This window comes from Netta rufina (genome assembly GCF_964035555.1).
Source record: "Netta rufina genome assembly, chromosome: 6".
Classification (NCBI taxonomy): domain Eukaryota; kingdom Metazoa; phylum Chordata; class Aves; order Anseriformes; family Anatidae; genus Netta; species Netta rufina.
This window is the reverse complement of record NC_140129.1, coordinates 11,735,541-11,755,091: the sequence shown is the minus strand read 5'-3', so window position 1 is coordinate 11,755,091 and position 19,551 is coordinate 11,735,541. Positions and strand designations below refer to the sequence as shown.

The 19,551-nt window shown below is 48.9% G+C and overlaps 1 protein-coding gene across 26 annotated transcripts in view; it reads left to right on the top strand.

Moving 5' to 3' along the window:
* Nucleotides 1-19,551, top strand: part of HDAC4 (histone deacetylase 4) — a 234,312-nt gene that overhangs the window by 375 nt on the left and 214,386 nt on the right. For 22 of the 26 annotated variants that reach the window (XM_084288698.1, XM_084288687.1, XM_084288694.1 and 19 more), the window contains exon 1: nucleotides 258-312. The exons of 2 other annotated variants lie outside the window; for them this stretch is intronic. The gene's annotated coding sequence lies outside the window, so the exon portion shown is untranslated. Of the gene's footprint in view, nucleotides 1-194; nucleotides 313-19,551 lie in introns of those variants that run through there. 2 more of the 26 variants (XM_084288688.1, XM_084288679.1) reach the window with 1 other exon arrangement.

Sequence of the window (19,551 nt, the reverse complement as noted above, 5' to 3'; positions counted from 1 at the left end):
GTTTCCCTAGCGGGGCGGGGCGCTGCCGGGCAGCCCAATGGGCGCTGGGCCCCGCCCGCGCGCTTCCCACCGCTGGCGTTTTTTGTGAATGAGGCGGGAGGGGGGCGTGGCCAAGAGTGACCACGCCCCTTAGAATACGGCGCGCCTGGCCACGCCCCCTACCCCTACCCCCCCCCCCTCCCCACTACGGGGCGGCCGCGGCTCCGCCCCGCCCCGCGCCGCCGCCGCCGCCGCCGCCTCGGAGCCGCGCGGGGCTCGGCGGGGAGCGCAGCGCAGCGGGGCCGAGCGGGGCCATGCGGGCAGCGGGCAGCGGTGAGCGGCCGGCACCGGGCGGGGCGGGCCGGGGGGCAGCGGGGAGGCACGGGACGGAGCCCTCCGAGCCCTCCCCGGGGGGTTGGGGTTGGGGGGGGTGGTTTTGGGGAGGCGGCGGCCGCCACCGCCGCTGCACGGAGCCCGCAGGCAACCGGGGCGATGCCTGCGGCTCGGGGCCCTTCGCTGCGCTGCCCCGGGTCAGCGCAGGGAGCCCGGGGTGCCCCCCGCAGGGAGCGGCGCCCCGCTGGCTGTGCGAGGAGAGGCCTCCGGAGCCCCCCCCATCACTTCGCAGAGCGCAGAAATGCCCCAAAAAGCGCTTTTTTTTTTTTTTTTCGGTGCGGAAAGCAGAAAGCGGGGCGTGCTGGTACGCGCCGCGCCGCTCCGAGGTCCTGCGGTGAGGTTGGGCTGCAATGGGTAATGACAGATCCCAGCCCAGCCGGAGCTAGGACCTGTCCTTAAAAGCAGGCTTTTCCCCCCAAAACGCCGTGGTTTTTGGCATCCGGGGGAGGGGGGGGGGGAGCGCTGGGAGCCTTTCGGCCCGGCACGCCGCAGGTTTGTGCAACAGTTTTTTTGGGGGCCGTAACTTAAAAAAAAAAAAAAAAAAAAAAAGAAAAGGGAAAAATAAAAAAAAAAAAAAGAAAGGGGGGAAAAAATAGCTTCTAATGCATGTGGAGCAGCAGCAGGGAGGTGTTGCCGAGCGCTCGCGTGTGGGTTTTGCTGCAGGAATTTATCAGGGAAGATGCTGTGCGGTCCCCGAGCTTCCCTGAACGCCGGCCGCGGGGTGTTTGTGGCAGGGCGAGCGCAGCAGCGGGCATCTGAAGCGAGCAGAGCCATTTACATAACAATTATCGGACGCGGTGGCTGGGGACCGAGCGCCGTTTAAAGGGAAGTAAACCTGCCTTTTATCCGAAGCACTTGCGTAATTGTTTGGTGCCTGCCTTTCGTGACAGGGGAAGCTGTTTTCCCCCCTCCTGCTCGCCTGTCAAGGCTTCCCCAGACCAGGCTCTCCCCTTGCCAGGGTGGATCGTGCTATGTGGGATCACCTCATGCTCCCAAACAGAGGGGAAAAATTCCCCTCGGGAATCTTCCCCGAGACCTGGTGCTGTGCTGGGTGCCTGCGGGCAGCTCAGGCCATGGGCACACAGCTCTCGCCAGGGGTACATCGTGCTCGTGGCCAGCAGCTGTGCTCTGTTGTCTTCCCCGCACTAATTCGAGGCTTAGGGGATGGAGCGAGCGTTGCTGCGGCCCTCGTGCCCCGGTGGATCTCACCACAGAGCGAGCGACCCCATTGCCAAGGCGTTGTGATTTACTGGAGGCAGGGACCGTCGCTGAGTGGGACTCGCGCCGCTGTCAGAGTGCTTTCAGCCGCTGCCAAAAGCTACCTGGAGTTAATTAGCTGAATTAGACTTTCTTAACAACAACATTTTTTAAAAGCTAAGGAGCTCTGAAGTTTATATAATAATCTGCTTCTTGGCAAGGTTTCTTTTTTTTTTTTCCTTTTTTTTTTTCCCCTGTGCGTGGTCTGTCGCTGCGCCCAGTTCCCATCCCCTCTGGTGCTTGTGGAGCTGTCAGCCCCAAAGCTGCCTCTCCGAAAGAGTTAAGAGGGCATTGAATTAGGAAAGCTCAGCTGCTTGTATACAAATATACAGCAATTACAAGGCAACAAAGTTATTGCAGAATCCTACCGTAACCATGGCAACGTGCTCACTCAATTACATTTGGAAATGTAAAATGCCACCCAGTTAGAAAGAGTAAGTTTCAGTGACTGCAGATTTTCTGTAGGAACCCAAATGTGTACGACGCGGCTTTCCAGGATTATATGGCTTGTGTCGTGTTGGAGTGGCATGTTTCAGCATGTGCATCTCAGATTTTGGCTGTGAATATTAAGCTGTGCCATTGGTTGGCTGAACTTAGGAAAAAAAAAGCTCTGAAAAAAAAAATATCTTGAAATCTTTCAAATTTTACTTTGCTGCCCGAGAGAGTCTTTAGTGTTTTGCTTCAGGACCTGGTTGTAGAGAGAGGACGGGGCTAGCACAGCACGAAACGCATTTTGCAAATTACCTCAGAATACCAGAGGAATTTGGCATTTGCTTAATGGGATGGAAGCGTGAAAGAAAAGTGTACGGATGGAGTGGAAGCTCTCATCCTGCGGGGAGGAACTGCTCCTGTGGAAGGCCGTGCTGGCGGAGCCTGCGGTCAGCACCACGAGCAGGAAGCTCTGGAGGAGCTCCTGATGCGCGACGGACACGGCATTTCCCATGGAAGTATCGTTTGTTGCTCGCTGCTTAATGCTGGCTGATGAGCAGAAGGAATAAACCAGGAGAATAAATCAGGGAAAAAAGTGGTTTCTTGCACGGGCGGCCCTCCGCGTTGGTCAGGGTGCAGCTTGCTGCTTGGCAGTGTTTGTGTTGCACGGGTGGCTTCCGTTAGTGCAGAAAAAGGGAAAAACAGCGGGGCCCTTAGGGAGATTTATTTTCTTTATCGTGGAGCGATGTGTTTACAGACACGTGCAGATCGATGAGCTGAGGAGACAGCTACCTGGTAAATTTTCCTCTTTCCCTTCCACCGTGGGCAGGGGCAGAAGCACGGGAGCTGCTTGTTGATGGGTTGCCAGACAGGTGGACTTGATCCCGGCCTTCAGTGCTTAATCCCACGGTGAACTGCGAGGACGAGGAGTAGGGCTTACTAAAAATAAAAGTTAGAAAGGAGTGGGAGCCCTTTCTCATTGCCCTCCCAATCTCTTTCTGAATGGCTTTGAGCTCTCTGGGCTCTTGAAAGCCACCTGAAGGTGCATCCGTGGTGTAGAAGCTTGGTGCGCTGTCGGAAACTTTTCCTCTAGGATCGTTTGTGGGTTTCTAGTCTGAGACAGCTACAAGCTCCCTATTACATGGACACACCCCAAAAATGTGTAAAACAAAGCCTGGAGAGAGCAACTTCCCACCACGCGTGTGGTGTACGGCAGGGTCAGGGGCTCAAGGCGACGTTTTGTTCCTCATCCAGAGCTGAGAAGGGTGAGAGCTCATAACCACGCTTGTCAAATAACTTAGCAAAAGGGCTTAGTATGTTGAGTGTCTCTTAAAACATGCTGCACGGCCTTCCCTTGAGGAGTGCAGGCTGGCAAGGTGGCTGCTTACCTTCTTGCCCCACCGAGGGACCGCTGCCTTCGGCTTTCAGCGCCTCCGGATCGCATTCCTGGAGCGCTTGGTGTGCGCCCTGCCCACCTGGAAGGTCACAGCGAGCCAGCTGCCCTCGTCTTTTCTCAAGTGTGGTGCGTGGCTGGCTGGGTGAAGAGGGTTGGGAGTGTGCTGAGAGCAATGCTGGCTCTTCAGGGTTGGAAAAACCTTCCTGCCTGCTGCCCGGCTCTGCCAGCGTCCTCTTGGGGTTAAAATGCTCCTTTGGTGTTCTGGCCTCTTCTGGTTAAAGGATTGGTTGGGTTTTGCTCCCTGGCACTACCTGTGTTTATATTTACTGGAAATATTGTGTGTGTGTGTATCTTACTGTATCGCAGTCCCCTTGCAGTGTAGAACTCCAAACCCTTGGGATTTCATTTTTACTTGTCGTGCATCCCTGCTTGAGCACGCGGTCGTGTTACCAGCACAGTTTGTTTGCTGCTAACCTGCTCCAAGCTGCGGAGCTTGTCACAAACCACGAAGAACATATTATTTGGACGGTGATAACAGCACTGTTGAAATACTTCCCCAGTATTCTTAACTCTTCCCACTGTCCTCTGTGGTGCCATCTTCTACTCCGTTGCTCTTCCAGTTCACTGTTGGCCTGTTTCTCTTTATCCCATCGCCTTTCTGTAACGTTATTTTTCCAATCTGCAGGACCAGTCATGGGGCTTGTGTTCAATCAGACTCCTGCTGGAATACTTTCAGCGTATGCTTTTGTGAAGATGCGTGCTGTTGGACGGAGGAGCTGTCAGGATGGCTCTGGTCACTTGATTCAAGAGTGTTTGGTGCTGGGTCCACCTCCCTTACAGATGACCTCTGCTTTCCCGTTACCTTTTCTGCCAGGTTCCCAAGGCCCAAGCGTACCGATGCTACGTAGAAATGAAAGGGACCTGGTTCTCCTCAGCTTGCTTGCTGATCTCAGAGGTCTAGGGGGAAAAAAAAAATAAAAAGGAAAACAAAACAAAACTGAAAATATGTGGTTTTGCCTCGAATTGTGTAAGCTGAGAAACAGCAGAAACAGTAAAGCTGTCTGCTTCAGTAATTAGAAATCTGGCAGTGTTGTTACCCAGTCAAAGGGATAAATGGCCTTCTAAAAATTGAAGGAAAACCTAGACGTGGGGGAGAAAATGCATCTTAGCATGCTTGGTGTAGATTGTCTCCTACCGTGGCGTTGGAGGCCTAGGATGGCCATTTGATAAGGCCATATGTAACAGGTGATTCACAAAGTGATGCCTGGCGTTGCCAGTGCTGCTGGAGTACCAAGCAGATTTTGGGCAGTTCTCCTTCCCGGGAAAGACCTGGGCTGAGAGGAGGGGAAGAAGGAAATAGGCAGGGCTCTTCTGGCTGTCCTGGAGGAGCTGCCTTACAGAATTTGGAAGTCAAAGGGGCAAAAGTGGGTAAAGTGAGGGCAGAGAAGCAGGAAAGCACACAGAGGTTGCAAAAATGATGTAGAAAAACAGAACGCTTGGAAGAAGGTTGTAAAAGCTCCTGGAAAAGCTTTGGTGGTGCTCCCTTTGCAAGGAAGCACAGCTTGGCCTGCCTCTAAAAATTCAAGCTTTCTGCCTGGCGTTCATTACTGGGCACATCTTAACTTCATTCGTTTCCTTTGTGTCTTCCTGTTGACTGGTATCTTTGGAAATTTGGTTAGAAGCTGCTTCAGGCTGACCTTTGGGAGTGTAGGGGGATCTGCGGTCAGGGGCACACGCAGCCCTCTGCCCGCCTCGAGGGCTCGAACCTTTGCTTCAAACACAAAAACTATTTAAAAAGCAAAAGGTTGCAGTCTGACAGTGGGGTCGTAGGGGTCGTAGGATGTGCCAGAGCGTTGCTGCAGCAGGATATTGTCCCCGAGGTGATGTCTGGAGAGCACTGGGCGAGTATTTCAGCTCCGTGTGGCCGGTGGGACTGCTGGGCTGGCGCGTGGAAGCCCTGCCGTGGGTACCTGGCTGTTGTGCGTGGCTTTGGTGGCTCCTCTTTGCTTCTGAGTTTGGCCTCCTGCAGGCCTCCCCTGCATCTGAACAAGCCGGTGGGCTGCTGGATAAAGCAGTGCCTTGTACAGGTGCTGTTCCACATGGGCACGCAGGGTAAGTGAACGCACGGGAGCTGAAAATCTCCGTTTGGGCACGCACAGCCTGGCTGCGCGTTGTGTTAATTGATCCCTTTAAGCGCTTCACTCCTTCATCCTGGTAAACACTGACATCCGATTAGACGTAATTCCATTCCTCCTGCACGAGGAGCGAGGAACCTCGGTGTTTCACATGGAGGAAATAATTTACTTTATTAATTTATTTTCCCGAAGAAGCGGTGCTTTAATGAGACGCCTGTCACCGAGACTTAATTACCGCGAAATTCCGCGAGCATCACTATGCTGCGGCTGGTTTTGTGCAAAATCAAATTTCATTTGTCAAGCGCCACGAGATAGCATTAGCTTCCTGGTGGGATTTGCATTAAGTTAAATGTGAGAGCTGCTGCGGGCTGCTCCACGGCTCTGCTTTGTCCTCCGTCCCCCTGCCTCCGGGCGCCGGCGGGGAGGTGCAGCATCGCGGCTGCCTCCGTGCTGATACCTCGCAGCGCTTCGTGCTGAACAAGCAGTTCTTCAAATCTGCTGTTCAAGATTGAAGATAGATGAGCGCGTCGCTCCCTTCCCCTTTCCCCCGGTTTTATTTCCAAGCCTTCTTCCCGTTTTGAGTTTTCGTTTTACTTCAATAGAAGGCGCAGCCTGCAGCTTGCACGGGGTTATTTATAGTCGCTTAACGTACTTCCACTGGGTTGCATTGCACTAAAATAGCTTGCAGAATCACATTACATTTGCTCGGTAGAAAAATGCTCAAGTTAGTTCTGGTGTTGTGTTGACAAAACGTCCCGTTTTGCTCGCCTTGCTGCTAGAGAAGGTTCCAAAACGTAAGCCTGAAACAATGAATGACTTCTGTTGCGTGCTGCTCCCAGCAAGAATTCGCAAGGGGAGGGTTTTGCACAGCACTGGGAAAGTTGCGTGTTTTTTTTTTTTTTTTTTTACTCCCTTGGGTACCACTGTTTTCTAGCTTCTGTTGGCATTTGTTCCTGATTTTGGTGCAATCCTGAGTAAAGGTGGTTCTTAGGGTGGTCAAAAAACTGGGCTGCCTCCTTGCTGCGGGTTGATCCGAAAGGTAGACCTGTACGGCTTGCTCTTCTGCTCAAATAACGTTGCCTTGAGTGAGGACGAGTTACAGAATTAACCCTTTGAAGATGCTGAGGACTCTGAAAGTGGAACAGCCTCTGGATTTTAGTGTTGAGAGCCTGGTGGATGGGGACATCAGCCTTCACATTACACGCCAAGACTTCTTCCCAAGGAGCAGAGGGAAGGCAGACCAGCTGTGCAGACCAATGGACCGGGGAGGTCCTAGGAGAACTTGCAGGTAGAACTGCCCTTTCTTGCAGGCTGCGTTGTGTTTTTGAGCAGTGCACAGGTGGAACTAGATCCTCCAAACCAAAGAAGAGTTGCTTTTCCAGCTGGCATGGAGGTCGCAAAGAGCTGCTGTGCCTCGTGCTCCGGCTGAGTCTGCAGAGGACTTGTCCATGTGGTGGTGTGAGCGAGGGAGCAGGACTCTGAAACAGAGGTTGGACTGCTGCAGGAGGGCAGGATGAACGCCCTGCCGAGAAGCATGGCTTTTTTGGAGGAAATGGGTGAAATTTGGGAAGAAATGACAATTTCAACCCAAGAAATGTCTTCGTTGGGTTGTAAGCACAGCCCATTCTTGCCCTGCATGCAACACAGAAGGCCTGGTGGGCTGCTGCTGTTTTGTTCTGCCAGCCAACAAACACCACCCTGGCTTTCTGTAAGCTTCACCTCCTCTGTAAGCAGCGATGAGTGTCACGAGTGAGCTGAAACTCTGCAAATTTAGTGCTGCTGCTGCTCGCTGGCACCGCAGCATGGGAAGAAGCAGACCTTTGGTGGGTTCTTCCACTGGCTTGGAACAGGCCCTGGCTTCCTTGGGCTGCGTCTCTGTTTTTCCTCATCTTGATGTAAACGGATCTCATAAAATAAATTATTTTTCCAAGTCTTTTCTGTGATGAACTTCATCCCATCTCTCTTGGGCTCCTTTTCTGTTTGAAGCTTACGGTAATGCTTTGGTTGGGAGGATTTTTTCTCTCCCTCCAGCTCATAGCGGGATGTGGCTGGTGCGAATGGCTTTGGGGCAGCACCGGGCTGGTGCCCTGGGGGTGGTGGTGGGCTGGGAGCTGCGGTGATGCCCGGCAGTGGTTGTGGGTGGCAGCCCTCAGCTAGAACCAAATTTCCGAGGCTGTCCGGGTGAAGTGTCCTTCTGTTGGGTAGTGGTGGTGTTAGAAATCGCAGCTGAGATGCGTTTGGCAGTGCGAGTGTGCTCCTTCTGGTCTTTGCTGTAAAACAAATAATAAAAAATAAAATGCTCGTCTATAAATAAACTGATGTACGGGGACGCTGAAAGCAGGGGAGCAAATGAGGAATTGGTGCTTGACTGAGGAGATGGCTATTGCTGAGTAGTGCTGACTGCAGCAGGAGTGAGGGCAGTGCTGTGCGAGGTGGTAGATCCACTGTAAGGGGAGAAGGAAGGAAACTGAGACCCTCAGATAGGCATCGAACTCTCCTGTAAGCCTCCCAGCTGCCAGCCGGCTGCACCTCAAAGGTTGGGCCCCAAATGCCCACGATGGGTGAGGGATGCTACGCCGCAGACACGAAATCCTGTAGTGTAACAGCTAAACCAGGCTGTGTCCTCTGGGTCCTGTTTGAAACCAGAGTTAGGGCTGCACGGATAAAATAGGAAACATTGCATTCATGTTTAATTCGGTATTTACCTAATTTAAAAAGGCAGGAGAACCAGGCAACTCGAGACGCCGCCGTGTAACACTAGAAATGAGAGCATCTTCTTTGCATGGGTTTTCCCATCCCTCCTGCGAGAAGGATATCCAGTGGCACACCTGCAATTCCTTCATCTTCCCAAGTGCCAGCGTGAATGACATTCCCTGCATTCCTGCCTTAGCAAGCTGGAAACTGAGAAAAACCCTAACAAGCTCGGGACTGAGCTTTCCCATCCCTCTTTTGAGAATATTCCTAGAGGGGTATCCCCAGCCGAAAGAGCACGTCTTCCCCTCTGCCGTTTTTGCCCTGGTTTAAAAAAAAAAAAAAATAAAATGTAACATGTGCTTCTAGGTACTCCGAATATTAAAAAATAAAATCAGAATAACTCCTTAAGCATACAGGGTACCGATGGGCGTGCGTCGCTCCTGTTGCGACACAAGGTGCTCTCTGTTCTAGACTGTAAATATTTATCTCTTGTCAAAGCGCAGCAGTTACTACTGGGAACTGATCTGGCATGCAAAAGAAGTTTTCCTTAAGGAATTTGTTTCCTTTGATTTACAGCGTTATCGTGTATTTAAACGCCAGGGCCTCAGTGTGTAGCTCTGAGGCTTGTTCTTACCACTGGCACCGAGAACCTGAATTATCGCAGCCTCTGAGTGCAGATAACCGGGTTCTGGGCATGTGTTGCAGCCAACCAAGACGTGTGGGTGTGAAATTCAAGCAAACGTAGGCAAAGGCACTGTCTTACTGCAGCTGCGGGAGGACTGCTGGATGCGAGGGGCGACCGAGTGCTTTCCTGGCAGGAGGAAATTTGCCTCCAGTGATGACTTTTGGGGTGGCTGCGATGGAGAGTGTGTTTCGTGGTCTGGCACATTGCAATCTCTCGTCTCTTGTTAAAGGTTTACCTTTCTGTGATGCGTTGGGCCATGTGTGGGAGACTTTTTTGATCCAAAAAGGGCAAGATGTGTGTCTCGGGCTGCAGCCAAAGCCAGCTTTTGAGCTTGGTTCGGAGGTAGCAGGCAGATAAAATATAGCAGAAAAAAAAAAGCTTTCTTTGTCTCCAGTGTCTACATGTAAACATCTATCTATATATCTGCAAGGGTGTGTGTGTCTCTTCCCCTCACAACTTCAAGGACAGCAGATGGATGTCCCAGCATTGCCTTCCTGAAGCAGCTCTTCACGTCGGAGGTTATCTGCTAGCGAGTCACGTCGCCTTCAGTTCTAGCTCTGTAAGGTCAGTCTTCAGGGATGCACAGTCAATACAGCCTTTATTTTCCCCTCTCTCTGAAATCTTGTGTGAAATTTGCTGTTTTGGCTTCTGGGCAAGAAGCTCTTTCCCGGCTTGTGGAAGCGTTTGTAGCTGGTAATTGATGTGGCTTTGTCAGGGTGCTTCACAGCTCGGCGCTGAGTCTTTTCTATAGTGCTTCCAAATTAGAGTAGGAAAAGGTAAACGTTCGAAGTGATTCATACATGTTGAGATACTCAGAGCTGAGACGTTTTTTGAGCAGAAAACTTGGTTCCGTGTTTCCTTGAAAGAGAAGCAAACCCGTCTTGGTCAAAGCAAGCTGTGGCGCAGCTCGCTTCAATGCCGTATATTTTAGCAGACTCGAAGTCGTTTTCACACATTATTGGTTTCTTGCACTCTTGGTAGAAGTGGCTGCCTATTTGCATACTTAGTGGCTTGTCTGCATGCAGATATGTCAGCAGCCTCTGCTCCCGTTGGCTTGATCTTATCTTATCTCCCCGTTCCATTTCAGAAGGAAATTCTGACCGCCTCCTTCCCCCAGCACCAGCCTTGGCGCATGCTTCGCATGCAGAGCGACTCGAGGTAACAAAGAGGCGTGCTCGCCTTGCGCTGTCTCAGGTTGCTAGAATTTAAAACCTGGCACCAAAACAGAAATTTTCAGAGAATACTGAAATCCAAAGGAGTTGTTTGTCTCCTCTATCATGCCATAACTACCTGTGCATTTTCACAGGCTTCCTACAGAAGGGGGCTGAAGCACTAGCAGTGGTTGCTAACGTGCTGACCCTAAAGTTTGGGCAACGCTGTTTTAATAACTGAGAGCGAAGAGGGACAAAACTGGCTTTAAATTGCTTTGCTTGATTCCTGCCCTGTCTTACAGGGATGAAAATTGTGTTTGCCATTTGGCGTGTAAAGCCATAAACAGCAGTATAAATTTTAATCTACAGCACCTGAGGTGAAATAGGACAGATCACAGAAACTTAACAGAATGTGAAGCCTTGCGTATCTAAGCTAGGGATTTAAGCTTTCCTCCAGGATACAGAGCTGAAGTCTTTTTTTTCAAGTGGCAGCTGACAGTGTTTTAAAATCTACCTTTAAAAAAAAACACACCCAAACCATGGCAGATACTGTATCAGGCCTTGAAGTATGTCCCCGTTCTTGATGCTCCGCAATCCAGTTTTCTTATTTCAAGAAACAATTCTAATTTGTCTTGCTGTGTTCAAGTTGTGCAAGCAGATAAAAAGGGCTATATAAAATGTGGTCTAAATCATAAAATAAACAGTTCTTCCTCCAGCCTGAGTTAAATAACAATCCCAGTGTTAGAGATAACAGCTAGGAAAACTCCTGAAAGTTGGATGGCCTCTGCCGCTCTAAAGGTAACCTGCAAAGACTTCTTCAAAGAGTCTTGTCCTCTTTTTGCTTCAATGGCATTATAAAACTAATAATTTGGAAAAACAAACCCCAATCACCTGAAGCATAGCTCGTGTCAGTTCTTTCCTTGCTCATGCCATGCTGTTTCTTGCTTGCCAATTGCGAGCTTGAAATTTTTGACCGAGGATTCAAGTTTTTTATGTTGGTCGTGACAATCTTAACCCTGTGCAATTCCAACACTCAAAGTAACGTTAGTGGGGGTTAACCTTCCCTTCTGGCCGTGGTTTTGACTTGAGAGCATGACCTGTAATGTGAAAGAGGAGCAAGTGGAAGAGCCTGGGACTTCGGTGCATACAAAGGCCTTATTTTCCCATGGCCATTGCTGCCCGTTGAGTGACCAGCAGGCTCGTACGGCTGGATGCTCGATGTCTCAGCAGCTTTGGTAGGTAAGCCAGGGATTGAACGGCATGCATGGTGCTGCCCTGAGTTCCTAGAGGTAATCCAGTGTGCTTTGGGCACGACCTGAGAGGCAGCAGGACCACTGGGGAGCCAGCAGCGCTGCGTGGTGTTCAGTCCCGGCTTAACACACGTCAGGCTAAAAGCAGCATATTTTAGCAAAGGTATCTCTGGGTTTTTTCAACAGGAAAAGACTGCTAACTAATATGTTGCGTATTTAAAAATATACATATGTACAACAACAAAACCCTCACAGTTTAAGGTTCTTTTCATGGCAAAAATAGCTGTTGACTTGCGTTTCAGTACTGTCAGTTATCTGAATTTCAGCGTTTGACTGCCAGCTCTGTCATGCTCTTGCAGGTGTATGTCAGTATCACTTTTCTCCTCTTATCATCAGCATATGAAAAGGTTTTCCTAAGGAAAAAAAAAAAAAAAGGGCAATTTAAAGGCAAAGCTGTAGTTTTGTTCAATACAGTGTCCTTTTATGCTCATATGTAAAATTTGGGGGTGGGAGATGCTGTATTGGGATTGACAATATATTGATGATAAGCTCGGAGAGTGCTTAAACCATGTAACCAGGGCATGAAGAGGCTCAGCGGAGAGCAGAGTGAAGTGGTCCTTCCCAGAGAGTGCGGCTGGGTGAGGCTGGGCAGCAGCACGGGGAGCTTGTGGGGTTGGGGCGGTGGTGGGCAAGAAGGGGCTGAGATCTGCAGGGGTGATCCAGGCTCAGTTTGCTAAGTTTGCATCACAGTGCGTGAGTCTGGACCTATTTTAGTCTGTGTTGTTAGCATGGTGGCATGAGGTTTCTTCCTTGCCAGAAATACCTGGATATCTGCGCCGTAGCTTAAAATACACAAATGGTTGCAATATTTTTCATGCCGCTGTTCCGCAGCGAACAGCGGAAGGCTGAAATATGTCCACTTGAAAATGACGCAACTTGTTTGCAGAGACCTTGAGGCATGTTCCTTTCTAAGAGCGTGACAAAGGTCAGAACTTGAAAGCATGGTGCCAGCAGGTGGGAACGTCTGCGTGGTTGGCATCGTGCGGCGCGAGCATGGGGAGCCTGAGAACGGGCATAACTCAGCTACTGGTTAAACTCAGCGCAGGTTAAAACTAGCCCTGCAGTGTAGGCACTTCTAAAGAAACGCATTGAAATGTTTTATCAGACAAAAGAATTGCACAAGTCCTGTGACAGAACTGCCGTAGTGTTCAGATTGCAAATAGCTTTCTCTTGGTAATCAGATAGTGCTCAATTAAAAAATAAAAAAAAATAGGCTAACCTTAAACAATGTTTGTTCTTTAAAAAAAAAAAAAAAGTTGATATTCTTTTTCCAAGTTAATGAAGTAATTAGCAGTGATTGATGACACATGTACTCAGCTATTTTATGTTGGTAGACCAGATGGGTTAGGCACAGCTAGTGACCAGTAATTCTGAGTCCTTGTCAGAAGGAACAAGAAGTTCAGATGTGGGCAGTAGCAGCTGAAGTACATGAATAGAAAAGGTAAATGTTTTTCTCCTTGCCTTCCCCTACCTATATATGAGGATTTGAAAAACAATCCTACGCAAAGAATTGTGCATTGTTTGTTTTCAGCACTTCAGAAAGCAGAGTGAAAACGCAGTTGGAAAGCTGAAGGTTTTCAGGTGACTCTCAAAACTAATCACTTAAAGGTGTTGGTAACCTTTTTTTGCCTATACCATGTTACTTTGAAAAAGAAAGGGTGTTTGTGTGTGCAAGTGCATGGATAAGCAGGCAAAGAAACAATTTGAACTTGGTTTGGACTTGATGCATTAAGCAAGTCTGCAGAAAAGTGGTGGCTGGGTCCACAAACTTCTCTCATGATTGGTTTTCTGCCTTGCTCTCTGCTCTGCTAGCAGCATGTAGAGATAGGAATTGGGGAATTTCTTCTGTGCAACATGCACAGTGAAGATGGTATCAGCAGAACAGAGAGATGGGAGCACTGCTGAAATATTTTAGTGTGACTTCAGTACAGTGATACAGTGGTAAGCTTCAAAGTGTTGCTGGTACTAAAAGTTGCGTGAATTAGGGGGATCTTCATATTGCTAAGTGTTGAGTTCAGATGCGTTGACAGGAAGCTTTAGCAGTTCTGGGGCTTGTGGTGGAAAGCTTCAGCTGGTGAAATGTGGTTGTCTGCTGGTCAAACAAACTTTGTGGTGCTGAGAATGTTCTCCAGAAGACTCTGATTAGAAAGAATATCCCGGTTTTATCACTTTTCAGCCAAGCATTTCCAAAGAGTTCTGATTTTGTGCTTTTGAATTATTGTAGCTATTGAATTTTGTACTATTGAATTATTGCAGAGGGCTCTACAAAGGAGTCAAGAAATGAGACGGATGTTGTCCTTAACCTCACAGCATTCATTTGCTTGCTGCTAAGCACTACTTTGAACTATCTGATTTGAACTCTTTCAAAAGCAGAAGTACTAAGGAGAAACACGGAGCGAGGGAAGAAAAGGGCTTCAGAAATGGCCAAGACAGAGTAGATTTTTATAGGTAACTCTGCCCAATTTGTACCAATTCCTCCAAGGCTTCGGTAGCAGCTGGAACAGGCTCCCAAGGCAGACTTTTATCCTTTCTCCCTCCCACGCGGATCCATCTGTGAGACTGCTTGTTCTTGCTGCTCTTGCTGAGAAACTGGATCAAGCTCAGAAGCATCCTGCTCTTTCAGACCCTGTGCCAGAGTCTTGCTAGTCAGGGAGGGTTCTGTAATCCTGCGAGTTTACATATTCCCAGGTTTTACACATAGTCGGTTGTATTTCTCAAACTGCAGCTCTTCTATGACCTGTGTTTCTGCTTGAGTCAGAGGGGAAAAAAAAATCGAAGCCGTTGCCCACTTTTAAATTGGAGCTCCCACAGGCCGAACATGACTCCTAAAGATGATCTTGTGTTCACAGACTTGGATCAAGTATCAGAGGAATTTAGGTTCACTTGTCACGTACTTGATTATGGAACCATAGAATATCCTGAGTTGGACGGGACCCACAAGGAACATTGAGTCCAACTCCTGGCTCCGCACACAACCACCCCAAAATCAAACCATATGTCTGAGAGCGGTGTCCAAATGCTTCTTGGACTCTGGCAGATTTGGTGCCGTGACCACATCCCTGTCCCAGTGCCCGACCACCCTCTGGGCGCAGAACCTTTCCCTAACCCCCAGCCTGACCCTCCCCTGTCCCAGCTCCATGCCGTCCCCTTGGGTCCTGTCGCTGTCCCCAGAGAGCAGAGCTCAGCGCCTGCCCCTCCGCTCCCCTCCTGAGGGAGCTGCAGGCCGCCATGAGGCCTCCCCTCAGCCTGCTCTGGGCTGAGCAAACCCAGGGACCTCAGCCACTTCTCATACATCGTGTCCTTTAGACCCTTCCCCATCTTCATAGCTCTCCTTTGGACACTCTTTAATAGGTTTATGTCCTTTTCATACTGTGGTGCCCAAAACCACACAGTGCTCAAGGTGAAGCCACACCAGAGCAGAGCAGGACAAACCCTTCCCTTGACCTGGAGCAGTGCCTGGTGTGCCCCAGGGTATGGGTGGCCCTTTGTGCTGCCAGGGCACACTGTTTCCAAAAGCTTTTGTTGCCTCCACACCCTTGTTTTTTCACTTGTGTGTGTATTTAAGGTACCTTGTGCAATGCTGCCTTTAGAGCAATACTTGCCAAGGCACCGAAATGGAGCAGGTGCCAGAAGATCCCCTTGTCAGCTCCTTGGTAGTTGGTGTGAAGTTGTGGAGGTAGAAATAACGTTTATACTCCTGCATACTCCTAGCACTGAAAGACAAGAGCCGCAAAAATTTGGGGAGGTTTCGTGGTGTCCCCTAGAAGATCTAAGGGTTTTCTTTTTTAGACGTGAAGGAGGGACCTTCAGCTTTCAAAGCAGGTGTAATTGTTGGTCAAGGGTAGTGATCTGCAGAAGCGTAGATGTTGCCACAAGGGATTATGTGCAGAATATGCAAAAAGCACAGTCTTCTAAGTAGCCCTTGCTGTAAAACTTAGTGAGGAAAGGGTGTTTAACTGCAGGCTTCTGCTGGGGCCAAGCTTTAAGAGTGTTAGGTACACGTTAATTTAACTTTGAAATGGGTGAAGAGAGATCTTGACTTCTGAAATATCAGTGTCCCCTGTGTTCCTAGTTATAGGCTAGCACCTCAGGTTTAGATTTATATCTGGAGATCATCTGGTGCTACGGACGTTCATAGTAGTGAAACCTTCTCATAAGCAAATGAGTATGAAACTGTAGAAATTTTTAAAATTATTTTCAAGAAGTTCTGTTGCAAATAGCCTAATTACATGTATAGAGGTTTGCTGTCCTTGAGTTGCTGCGGTTTGGTTCAGTGTTAATAAGTAGCTCACGATCAGTGTTGTTTTCTCACTTGTGGCTGCTGTTCATGTTGTTTCCTTTTAGCACTGGGTGGTGATTTCGGTGCATGTACAGCGCTGCTTGTATTGCAAAGGCTTGCTTAACAAGCTGCTCTATAAAATAATAGCAGGAGTGCTCCAAAAGCAACTGCTAGGGACTGTCTAGAAATGCATTATAGCCTTCCTTGGAGGAACTGTGTAAATACAAAGTAGGTATCAGTTATTCTTGAAGCCTTAATGTACACATACTGTAATTTAACACTTAGGGCCAATGTAGTTAGAGATCGAATCCCTTTCTTAACGCTACGCCATACAAAACCTGTCACAAAGTTAAAATGTTTAGTGTGAGCATACAGGTAATAAATCCTCGCAGCGTGCACTTGAAAGTGGAAGTTTAAGGGAGAGGCGGAAACACAATATTTGTTCTACTCTAGGCTGTCATGTGAGAATAGCACTTGTAAGGGCTGGCATTGAAATGTCAGCACTTGCTAAACAAATGCAGTGTGTTTTAATTCCTTGAAGTACTGGGTAATGCTCTGTATTTCTTAGATGGTTAGTACACTCAGGTCACTGTGTTGAGCTTTTGAGCTGAAAAGTATGTGCTTCTAATTTTGCTACTGTAAGGTAAGGGCACAGAAACAAGAAGCTGAGCAAAGATGTGATGCCCTGCTGTCCAGTCTGGATCTGAACAGTGACATCTACGTGGCTATTATACCACTGCTGAGAAGCTGGATTTGAAATAGCTGCACAGGGTTGGGTTTTCTGTTTAGTTATTAGCCTAGCTGTAATGAAGCCTTCCGGTTCTTAGACTGATGCTGCTTTTTCTTCTTCTTCCAAGTGGGTATCTGAGTGCCATGCAGGTACTTCTGCCAGTTCACTTGAGTATTTTTAACTTAATGCATGTGTGCGAACCTATTGTGTGGGAATTGATTTAGAATTCCATGTGGTATTTTAGTGCAGTATAGGAAGCTGTCAGGAGTAAACATTTTGCAAGATGGGACTCTGTCGTGTCAGTGTAGGGCAAAGCCCAGTTGAGCACGTGGATTTTTTGTATGAAGGAAGAGTGCATGCGTTGGTGAAAGAACCAAATGTTTCCCACTTAAATTCTAGGGGAAAAATATGGAGTTTCCTTTCTAGCCTTTCCTTCGGGGAACCAGTCTAAGGCTGGTGCAGCCTGAAGGCTGCAGACTTCAGCAGCCCCTTTGCTGCTTGTTCTAGATACCTTTGCTAAAACTTTAACAAGTGAAGAATGGCTCTTACTGCGGGGCCAGCCTTGTAGCTGGTTACTGCCTGATAATTTGTCCATATAAAGGCCACTGTGCAACTTGACTATTACCAGGAAATTTGTAGTTAACATGTGAAGCCAAAGTTCTTCCTATGTTCCATTTGGTGACTGCATGTGTTGGTGGTGGGCCTTTGTCTTTGTTTTTGGCTGCCATGATCTCCAGCAGCATCCCTAATGATGTACCTGGGGAGGCATTTTGGAAGAGGACAGCTCTCTGAAACACCCTCCTGTGAGCCAGAGACTTGTTTTGTGGGTTTCCTGGCCTTCTGACGAAGTACTTACTGTTTACACGTTTGCTTTTGGAGTGAATGAAATCTTCTGCTTTCTCTAGCTGATGCTTTCCTTCTCCTGGGTGTCCATCTGAACTCTCTCCTAGAAAAAGAATGGGAAAACTTCCCTCTCTGAAAGAGGTGGGAAACAGTGATTGGTGATTTCTTTGTGTTAATTGTAGTTCTGCAGACTGTCTCTGTAATGTGTCTCAGCCATCTCTGTTCCAGGCTGAAGACTTATAATCTGCTTAGTGTACACAAGGAATTTGCAGCACGCTGCTGATCGTTTTTCTTACTCTTTTTTTTTTTTGCTGCTCTTTGGGTTATCCTGTGTACTTGGAAACGGAGAGGGAAGTCTAGTTTTTCACCAAATATTTGTGATGTTGGAGGAACAGTAAACTTTTATTTGGCTAATACAGCAGCAAACTGGTGTCCTATTTTTAGTTCCTATTACTGTCAACTCTTCTAGTTGCTCTTCTGTCCGCAGCTGAGCATGAAGTGGATGGTGCGTTTTATAGTGCAGTCTGTTTATAAGAACTTCTTGCCCTTGCAGTATGTGTTTAGAGACAGAAACACAGTCTTCAGAGACTTAAAACTCTTTCAGAGGATGTCAGATGTTGTTGAAGATGTCTTCGGTGACAGCTCTGCTTTGGGTATCGTTGAAACGGTGAGAAACCCAACACTTGGGGGACTGGACGATGCTTCTGGATCCTGGTCTCCTGAGACAGCTTCGGGAAAGCAGCGTGCTGCTGGAGAAGAGCTGAAGTGGTGTTGTCAAAGGGTTGCATGAGTCCTCAGGGCTACCGCCGCTATTTTTGTCATCATGCAAAGTGGTGGCTCTGGAGACGTGGTCCCTGGAGGGAAGAGTCAGCCTGGGAGACCGTTTCACGCTGCCTGTGCTCTAAATAGACGTAGTAAATCATTTTGTGGTCGTGGTAAATTATTACTACTCCGAGCAGCTATATGCATCCGCTCTTCCTTTTCTCCTCCTCCTTTCCATATAGATTTTACTTCGGCAGTCTTTGAAAAACAACCCCAGAAAGGGAACGATCCTGGGTCTGTTGCCAGAGGAGAGCTTGTATCGATGAGCTGTGCTGGAGGGGCTGCCTCGCACCAGCTCTCAGGGTTTGTGCAAAGCAGGCGCCTGCTGCAGCGTTGGGTCGTCCACGGGCTGTGTGTTGCGGGCCAGGGATCCAAGCAAGCTTCAAGCCGTGGTCGTCATCATCTCGAGCAGAGCGTGTGGGATTGCACTGAAATCTGTTTGCCTGTTTATGCGGCAAGAAGTCTTAAAACCTTGGTAGATTTGGGGAAGAAAAAAAAATAAATCTCGTGTTTTGTGCCTCACATTGCATATATATAAGGACAGATGAATTAATGCCTTGTGGAAGGTGGGTGTTGCCATGGCTTTTGGAGACCGAGCCCTGCGGTGCTGGAGTGCTGCTGCGAGTTGCAGAAGTGCCAGCACGCAGGAGGCGTTCTCCTGGTGTTGCCTTCCTGAGCTTGTCCTCCTGCAAGGCCGTGCCTTGCCCCAAGCTGTTAGCAGCTGGGGGCTCTGGAGGGCAGAGCAGCTTTTCCTGGACCTAGAAGCGAACTGGGGCACGATTTTAATTATTGGTTATCTCACATCGGTCGTCGTGACGGGCAGAGAGACACATCTGGGGAGGGCCCAGAAGAGGAAGGGGAGCGTCCATGCTGTCAAAGCACTCGTGTGGTGGATCATCAGGATTGCCGTGATTACCTTGATTTAAAATAAATAAATAAAAAGTGAGAGAAGCTTTCAGAAGCTACAGAATGTATGGAAATAGACTTGGAGAACTGTCAGATTACTCACGCTTCCCAGTTCTGTATCTTAATTGTCGTCTGCATGCCCAGTGGGGGGGAAAGCCTGCTTGGAAAGCGTGTGGAGGGGACGCTGTAGGGCCGGGTGGTGGAGCGGGGCCTGGGGGGACTTTGGGGGCTTAGGGTCAGACCTGCTCATGCAGGTGGAGAGGAAAAAGGTGAGGAACCACTGCTCAGGGTTAGGAGCCTGGATTTTTTTTGGAGAACTGTTGAGCGTTTGTGAGTTTAGAGCCATTGGCCTTCTCCCTTGGCCATCTCACGCACCTGCATATAGGTGGTTTGTTGGCACATGTGGCAGCCCAGCCTGCTGGCCAATTTGCTGCTGCTTTCTTTGCCTCATGAGAGTGTTTTTACACACATACATGCCTTGACACACTCGATGCAAGGCCTGCCTGCCACACTGCTGAGGGCGAAGCAAGCCCTGTGATGTG